The sequence below is a fragment of the Nicotiana tabacum genome, chromosome 6 (genome assembly GCF_000715075.1).
Source record: "Nicotiana tabacum cultivar K326 chromosome 6, ASM71507v2, whole genome shotgun sequence".
Lineage (NCBI taxonomy): Eukaryota > Viridiplantae > Streptophyta > Magnoliopsida > Solanales > Solanaceae > Nicotiana > Nicotiana tabacum.
The window spans coordinates 64,833,963-64,843,024 of record NC_134085.1 but is presented as its reverse complement, the minus strand read 5'-3'; positions in this window follow the sequence as shown (position 1 = coordinate 64,843,024).

Genomic DNA, 9,062 nt, shown 5'->3' with positions numbered 1-9,062 from the left:
TCATATATGATAGGTATGGTCATGAAGGGGGATTCAATAATCCAATCAACAAACTGTGCAGCAAAGGAGTTCGTCAGAAGTGGGACAAGCACAGACGGGTAGCGTTCATGATGATGTTCCTGGGCCTTCTGGTATTTCCAAGGAAAGACGGAAACATTGATTTGAAGATATCCGGGGTCGTCAGCACTTTACTCACGCAAAGTGACAGTACTCTCGCGCCTATGGTGGTATCTGACATCTTTCGAGCTCTTACAGCTTGTAAAGCTGGGGGAAATTTCTTCGAAGGTTGTAACTTGCTCCTACAGATATGGATGACCGAACACCTCTGCCATCATTCCGAGATTTTGAGCCATGGTTCCCCGGAAAAGACCTGCATAGAAGAATCTTACACGAGAACCAAAGAGATCAGTTTGCCCAAAGGAGTCCTGGCATGGACCTCGTTCTTTCAAGCTCTTACTGCCAGCCAAATACAATGGACGTTGGGATGGTTGCCTGTTGATGAGATCCTATATATGTCTGCAGCTAAAACTCATTTCTTACTGATGGGGCTTAAGAGCATTCAACCTTACGCACCCTGCCGAGTTTTGAGACAGTTCGGAAGATGCCAGACAGTACCTCATGAGGAAGATCTTAGCACTCAAGCAGTTGAAATAAGTCCTAACGGACAATTCCCAGAAGCAAAGATTCGCCAAATCTGGAGTGAGTGTCAATATTTGAAATCAGATACTTGCGTGCGGGATCGAGCCAAAGGAGAGACGGCGCCAGGTTACCTTGCATGGTATAGAAGGGAACTTGAGCATGAAAGGCCAACTAAGAGACCCCACATCCAGAATTTCACCGAATCATCGCAAAGACAGTGGGATTGGTTAGCAAAGGAAAGAGGCTATTGCGCCGAAATCAGCAGGTTAAAGCAACAAGTGGGAAGCTTGAAATATGAGCACAACATACAAGTTGCTACCAATCTGGGAGAGCGGAACAGGTTAATTCAGGAAAACGAAATGCTCAGAGCCCAGATCAAACAGATAAGGGTGGATGCGGATAAACAGCCAAGGCGTCGATCAGACGAGCAGCTGATAAAAGGGCTAAAAAGTGAAATCAGGGAATGGCAAGATGGTTTGGAGAAATCTGAAAACGTCATAGCAGAGCTCAGGGCACAGTGGGATACAAGAGCAGATGAGCATCGCCGATACCTGAATCAATTGGAAGGCGACCACGAGAAGACTATTGCTAAAATGAAGAGAGAGATGGCTACACTTGAGATCAAAGCAGCTAATCAGGCCAAGGATTTCCAAATTGAGAGCAGATACTGGTACGACTCAATAGCCCAGATAAAGTTGGAAGTACGGCGACTGAAGCATCAGCATATACAGGATGCTCAAGTATTCAAGATATGTAGCGATCAGATAAAACGCCTACTCGTAGAGAAAAAGCAAACCAGAGATAGGATCAAGGCCATTGCCCATGCCATCACCAGACGATGTCTATGATGTGAGAACATGTCCAGCGTTACCGTCCTCTCGGCAGTAATGGGTTATGTCAAGCAGACTATGCATGAGCTGGAGCAACTCGAGAGGGATCTCACGCCTAGGACCGCGGTGAGGCCGAACGATGCCCCGCGGACACCAATTTTCAAAACCATAATGCACTCATAGGTCAAATCTGTATCTTAGCATCTTCTGCTTGTTTTTCCCATCAGGGTGATTTTTAGTCTATTTTGAGTCTAGGTTTATTTTCAAAGTTCGCTTTTTCTTTTGCAAAATGTAGTTTGTAATAGACCATTTCAACAATAAAGAGGTTGCTTCTTTTACGCTCATTTGTGTTTTTCGAACTACGTAATGATCTGATTCACGTAGGCATCGTGATACGTAGGCAATCCTCATCGGATCCGGTCGCATTTCTTTTACTGCAAAATAAAAGAAAAAAATAAAACATAAAAAAAAGAAGGGGAAAAACTAATAAGAGGAAAAATGCCGGAATGACGCATGCTCTCGTAGCAAACATATAGTAATCCACTTAACTGTATAGGTGCATCATGCCCAACGTGAGATTAACTATCTGTTATTTGCTACAAATTAACCATGCGTTTGTCGTTGAGTATTTCATTGGTTTTTGGGAAGACGGTTGGTTTGGTGAAAGTCTGGCCTCGCACTCATACTTCACGAGGTCAAGGAGAAGTGTTCAACTACCTGTTGTTAGGACCAGAAGCAGTACTCACACTTACTTCACCAGGTCAAAAGGAAGTGTGGAAATGTCTTCAGAAATTCCATTGCAAACAATCCCTGTTTCCGAGGAAAGCTCGATCTCAGCCGTCCTCACACCTGAATCCGCAACTGCGGAGAAAAATAGAATCCTACGGCTCCGCATGTTGGAAATGTTGGACGATTGGAATAATGGGAAAGAGCCGCCAAGTGTCGTCCCCGGATTCCCTGAATTATTCTCCAGGTCAAGTGGGACTTCTAATGTCCCCATAAATTATCCTGCTACCCCATTCGGGTACCCAGCCACCTCAGCCTTCTCTGCTGGATCGCCTTCTGAGCCTCATCCCCGAATGTCATCCACTGATGCAAGCATGAACATCTTTACTGCATCGCCTTGCCCGATTACGGCACAGCCTACCACGTACAAGCCAAGCTTTGACTCATCCTCTTTTACATTCCAAGCACCATCGTTCTCAATGGAACCAACTAGGTTCGCTACCAGCACTAATCCTCTACCGCCTCAGTGTGAGCTTGCACCCGGGCAAGATCAGAACCCCAGAATTGCAGAACAAAATGAGATTGCCAAGAGAATGAGAAGCCTTGAACAAAGTTTGAAGAATATGCAAGGATTGAGCGGACAGAAGAGCGTCTCTTACGCCGACCTATGCATGTTCCCTCACGTGCACCTACCAGCGGGTTTCAAGACCCCGAAGTTCGAGAAATACGATGGGCACGGTGACCCCATTGCACATCTTAAGAAATACTGCAACCAATTGCGGGGAGCCGGCGGAAAAGAAGAACTACTAATGGCATATTTTGGGGAAAGTCTAGTAGGGATAGCCTCGGAATGGTATATGGACCAGGAAATGTCCCGATGGCATATATGGGATGATCTCGCCAGAGATTTTGTGAAACAATTCCAGTATAACATCGACATTGCGCCAGACCGAAATTCGCTGTCGAATTTGAAGAAGAAACCTTCAGAAAGCTTCAGGGAATATGCTATTAAGTGGCGTGAACAGGCGTCAAGAGTGAAGCCTCCCATGGATGAAGTGGAAATGGTCACTACTTTTCTCCAGGCTCAAGAATCTGACTATTTCCAAAACATGATGTCAGCCATGGGTAAGCCATTCGCGGAAGCGATCAAGATTGGAGAGATGGTAGAAAATGGTCTGAAAACAGGTAGGATTCTGAGTCAAGCAGCCATAAGGGCAACCTCCCAGGCCGTCCAAAGCGGGTCCGGAGGAATGACCAGAGGGAAGAAGAAAGAAGAAACAACTATGGCAACCTCGGAAGCAAGGGAGTATCGTCATCCCAGGCCCCGTTTCCCGGAAAGAACCCCACAACACTATTTCCCCCACTCCAATTTGGCATATGCTCATCAACCTTATATGGTCATGAATGCCCAACCTTATGCCCATCCACCACAACAAACCAACCGAGGCCCAGCTCCACCTCCCAGAAATCAGCCTCCTTACCGCAACCACTATAACCCACAACCCCCGCAGAATAACTTTCGCCCTCAGGAGCCACCTCGACGACGAACTTTCACGCCCATCGGTGAGCAATACTCTACTTTGTTCCCTAAGCTAGTCCAATTGGGTTTCTTGCAACCAATCCCTCAAACAAGGCAAAACCCGACGTCACCTTCTTACAAAGCTGGAGTCAGATGCGCCTATCATTCAGGGGCCGAGGGACATGATACAAATGATTGCTGGTCGTTGAAAAGAGTGGTCGAGAATTTGATAGAGCAAGGGAAAATAGTGCTAAGGGACGAAGAGATCCCAAATGTGACTAACAATCCATTGCCTGCTCACAATAATGGGCCGCTGATCGGAATGATTTGCGAAGACAAAGAATTTGACCCTGCTTTGAAAGCCATAATTGCCATTGTCGAAACAGGGAAGAGGCCCGAAACAGACCAGAAACCAGGAAAGGGGGAGGAGGCCAAGGCTATAAAGAAAGAACTTGAAAAGAAGGTGGAGAAGAAAGTGGTACCGGTAGGGGATGGAGTTCTTTACATACCACGAGGTCGAGCTGAGAAGACGCAGAACTTCGCAATCAAAAAGACAAAACCTATGTACGTGCCGAAAGGGGCCTATGTGGTCCGGGGGACGATTCAACCACCTCGGCTGAACGAGCCAGTGGTTATCGGACGCGCGCCACAAAAGCCAATGACCAACCCGTCCACAGTGCCGTGGAATTATCAAAAGACTTTGGTAATGTACAAAGGTAAAGAGGTCATGGGAGAACTTCCAGAAAATACTTTCATTGGAAGGTATTCAAATACCCAAGAACTGAACAACGCCACACAAAGGCGCTTCCCGCCAAAGAAGCCCGTAAGTGTTGAAGAAGCGGAAGTGTTCTTCCAGCAAATGAAAATGCCGGATTACGAAGTGATAAATCAACTGCGCAAGTACCCCGAGCAAGTGTCCATGCTATCATTATTGATGAGGTCGGCCGAGCATCAAAAGATCTTACTGAAGACCCTGAATGAAGCATATGTGCCAGTTGAAACCTCGGTTGAACAACTAGAGCGGATGACAGAAAGATTCTTCACCGTCAACCAAATCTCTTTCAGCAAGAATGATTTACCCCCGGAAGGAGCGACACACAACAAGCCTTTGCATCTAACAGTTAAATGCGAAGACTATTATGTCAAGCGGGTAATGTTGGATGGGGGTTCGGGTGTTGACATTTGCCCGCTCTCCACGCTGCAAAGAATGGAAATTGGGACCAAAAGAATCCGACCCAACAATGTCTGCGTAAGAGCTTTCGACGGCATCAAGAGAGATACCATGGGAGAAATAGACCTGTTGTTGGTCATAGGACCAGTCGAATTTCAAGTAACCTTCCAGGTGCTCGACATGGATACATCGTACAATTTCCTCCTTGGCAGACCTTGGATCCATGCGGCAGGAGCCGTGCCTTCCACTCTTCACTAGATGGTGAAGTTCGAGTACGAAGACAGAGAGATCATGGTCCATGGGGAAGATGAGCATGCTATTTATCGGGATCCATCCACTCCATATCTGGAACCGAGAGAAGGGAGCGAACATACGGTCTATCAAGCTTTTGAGATTGTACTGGCAGAGCAGCACGAAGAGGGAATACCCTGCCCCCAGCCTTTCTTGTCTAACGCCTCGGTTATGGTGGCCAAAGAGATGATCCGGCACGGATTTAGGCCAGGAAGGGGCTTGGACGAACCCTTCAGGGAATAACAGAACCCATTACTTTGCCAGTCACCAAGAAACCTTTTGGACTAGGTTTCAAACCTACTCCAGCAGACGAAGAGTGGGCAAAGAAAAGGAAAAATGAGGTTTGGAAGTTACCTCAACCACTGCCGGATTTATATGCAACTTTCATCAGGCCAAGGTACGTTGAAGAAGAAGATGATGAGGTCTTCACATCTGAGGAAATCGATGAGATATGTGGAGCGATGAGGGAAATGCTCTACGAGGTCCACATGGTTCAACCAGGTGAAGGCACAAGCACTGCTGCAATGCTGTACATGGGGCCGAACGCCCAACTTCAAAACTGGGAGGCCACGCCATTCCCGATTAGACGGAAGTCCGGGTAGACCTGTCCTGCCACCTTTCCTGTGTCACAAGTTATCTCCAGGACATAACTTGAGCGTTTTCTTCCTTTCAATTGTTGTTTTGAATTCCTAAGTTGTAAACATTGTTGTCTTCCAACTTTCCAAAGAAAAATAAAAAAAAATCATCATTGCTTTCCCATTCTTTCTTTTGTTCTGATTTTTGTTATTTTTCCTTTTACCTTTCTTTTCAGTTATAATAATGCGGCTTTAAATATGACATGCTCGCGGACTTCACGCCCAGGTCACGATGAGCTATTTAACTGCGAATTAATGAACCCAGAATCAGAATATGATGCGAAAGAAGCTTTTAGGGAGATAAACCGAGAGTTGGAATATTTCGAGAATAAACCTAAGCCGAATCTGAATGACACTAAACCGGTAAATTTAGGAACCCCGGAAGAAATCCGGGAGACCAAGATAAGCATTCACACGGACAAGAAAACGCGAGAGGCGATAATTCAACTTCTTTTTGAATTTAAAGACGTGTTTGCTTGGTCATATGATGACATGCCGGGACTAGGTGTTGACCTAGTGGTTCATAAATTGCCGATTCATCCTGATTGTCCTCCAGTTCAACAAAAGCAACGAAAATTCAAAACTGAGGTCAGTGACAAGATTAAAGAGGAGATCACCAAACAACTGAAAACGGGAGTGATTCGGGTAGTCCAATATACAACATGGTTGGCGAATGTCGTTCCAGTACCAAAAAAGGACGGGAAAACTCGGGTATGTGTAGATTACCGAGATCTGAATAGAGCAAGTCCTAAAGATAATTTCCCGCTGCCCAACATCCACATCCTCGTTGATAATTGCGCCAAACACGAGATACAGTCTTTCGTAGATTGTTACGCTGGGTATCATCGGGTATTGATGGATGAAGAGGACGCCGAGAAGACTGCATTCACCACGCCTTGGGGCACCTACTGTTACCGGGTCATGCCATTTGGTTTGAAGAATCCTGGGGCTACTTACATGAGGTCCATGACTGCCATTTTCCATGACATGATGCATCAGGAAATAGCGGTGTACGTGGACGATGTGATAGTCAAGTCCAGGACGCAGGATAATCACATCCAAGACTTGAGGAAATTCTTTGAGAGATTAAGGAAGTATGACTTGAAGCTGAACCCAGCCAAATGTGCTTTCGGAGTTCCATCAGGCAAACTTTTGGGCTTCATCGTAAGCAGAAGAGGAATCGAGCTAGATCCAACTAAGATAAAATCCATCAGAGATCTACCTCCCCCGAGAACAAAGAAAGACGTGATGAGTCTGTTGGGCAGGTTGAATTACATCAGTCGGTTTATTGCCCAGCTGACAAGCACGTGTGAGCCCATATTCAAGCTGTTAAGGAAAGATGCAACGATTAAATGGACCACTGAATGTCAAGAAGCTTTTGACAAAGTCAAAGAATACCTTTCGAATCCCCCCGTCTTGGTCCCTCCAGAATCGGGAAGGCCACTTTTCTTGTATCTAACAGTCTTGGAGAACTCTTTCGGTCGCGTCCTCGGGCAACACGACGTAACCGGAAAGAAGGAGCAAGCAATCTACTACTTGAGCAAGAAATTCACCGGCTACGAGGCCAAATACACTCTGCTGGAAAGGACATGCTGCGCTCTCACATGGGTTGCTCAAAAGTTGAGACATTATCTCCAAGCCCACACTACGCTCCTCATAAGCAGGTTGGATCCTTTGAAGTATATATTTCAGAAACCAATGCCTACTGGGAGACTGGCTAAATGGCAAATCTTGCTTACGGAATTCGACATAGTCTATGTCACTCGCACGTCAATAAAAGCCCAGGCGTTAGCAGATCATTTGGCCGAAAATCCGGTTGATGAGGAATACCAGCCATTGGATACCTACTTTCCAGATGAAGAAGTAAACACCGTAGAAGTGGTCTCGGAGGAAGCTCATGTTTGGAAGATGTTCTTTGATGGAGCCGTGAACGCCAAGGGTGTAGGGATCGGGGCAATTTTGATCTCGCCTTCTGGTCAGCATTATCCCGCCACAGCTAGACTTCGTTTCTTTTGCACAAATAATACAGCTGAGTATGAAGCCTGCATCATGGGCATGCATATGGCAATCGATCAGGATGTCGAAGACTTACTGATTATGGGAGATTCTGACCTGATTATCCGGCAAGCTCAAGGCGAATGGGAAACTCGGGATGTCAAACTTATCCCTTACCGACAACATGTTGAGGACCTCGGCAAGCGCTTTACATCAATAGAGTTCAGGTATATCCTGAGGTGTCACAATGAACTGGCAGACGCACTCGCTACTCTGGCTTCAATGCTACCCTACCCAGGCAACGCCTACGTCGATCCTTTGGAAATCCAAATCAAGGAAAGACACGGTTACTGCAATGTAATCGAGGCGGGATCAAATATGCAGCCTTGGTACCATGACATCAAGAGGTTCCTAAAGACACAAGAATACCCCGAGCACGCTACTGGAGATCAAAAGAGGACCATTAGGCGACATGCAAGTGGTTTCTTTCTAAGCGGTGAATTGTTGTATAAGAGGACCCCGGACCTCAATCTTCTAAGATGTGTCGATATCGAGGAGGCAAGAAAGATCATGCACGAAGTACACGCAGGTGTGTGTGGACCTCACATGAACGGGTATGTCTTAGCAAAGAAAATCCTTCGAGCAGGTTATTACTGGATGACCATGGAAAATGATTGCTTTAGCTTCGTTCGGAAGTGTCATCAATGTCAGGTGCACGGTGATTTGATTCATGCACCTCCCACGGAGCTGCATCCCATGTTTGCACCTTGGCCATTTGTCGCCTGGGGAATGGACGTCATTGGACCAATCGAACCGAAGGCTTCGAATGGACACAGGTTTATACTGGTCGCCATCGATTACTTCACAAAATGGGTAGAAGCTGTCACTCTCAAGTCGGTCACTAAAAAAGCTGTAGTGGATTTTGTACACTCAAATCTTATCTGTCGTTTCGGTATTCCTTCGACTATCATTACAGATAATGCAACAAACTTGAACAGTCACTTGATGGGAGATGTATGCGAGCAATTCAAGATAACGCATAGGAATTCTACTCCTTATCGGCCGAAAGCCAATGGTGCTGTGGAAGCGGCAAACAAAAACATCAAGAAGATTTTGAGGAAAACGATCCAAAGTTCCCGATAGTGGCATGAGCAGTTACCATTTGCATTGTTGGGGTATCGCACTACGGTACACACATCAGTAGGAGCGACTCCTTATCTTTTGGTTTATGGGACCGAGGCTGTAATACCAGCAGA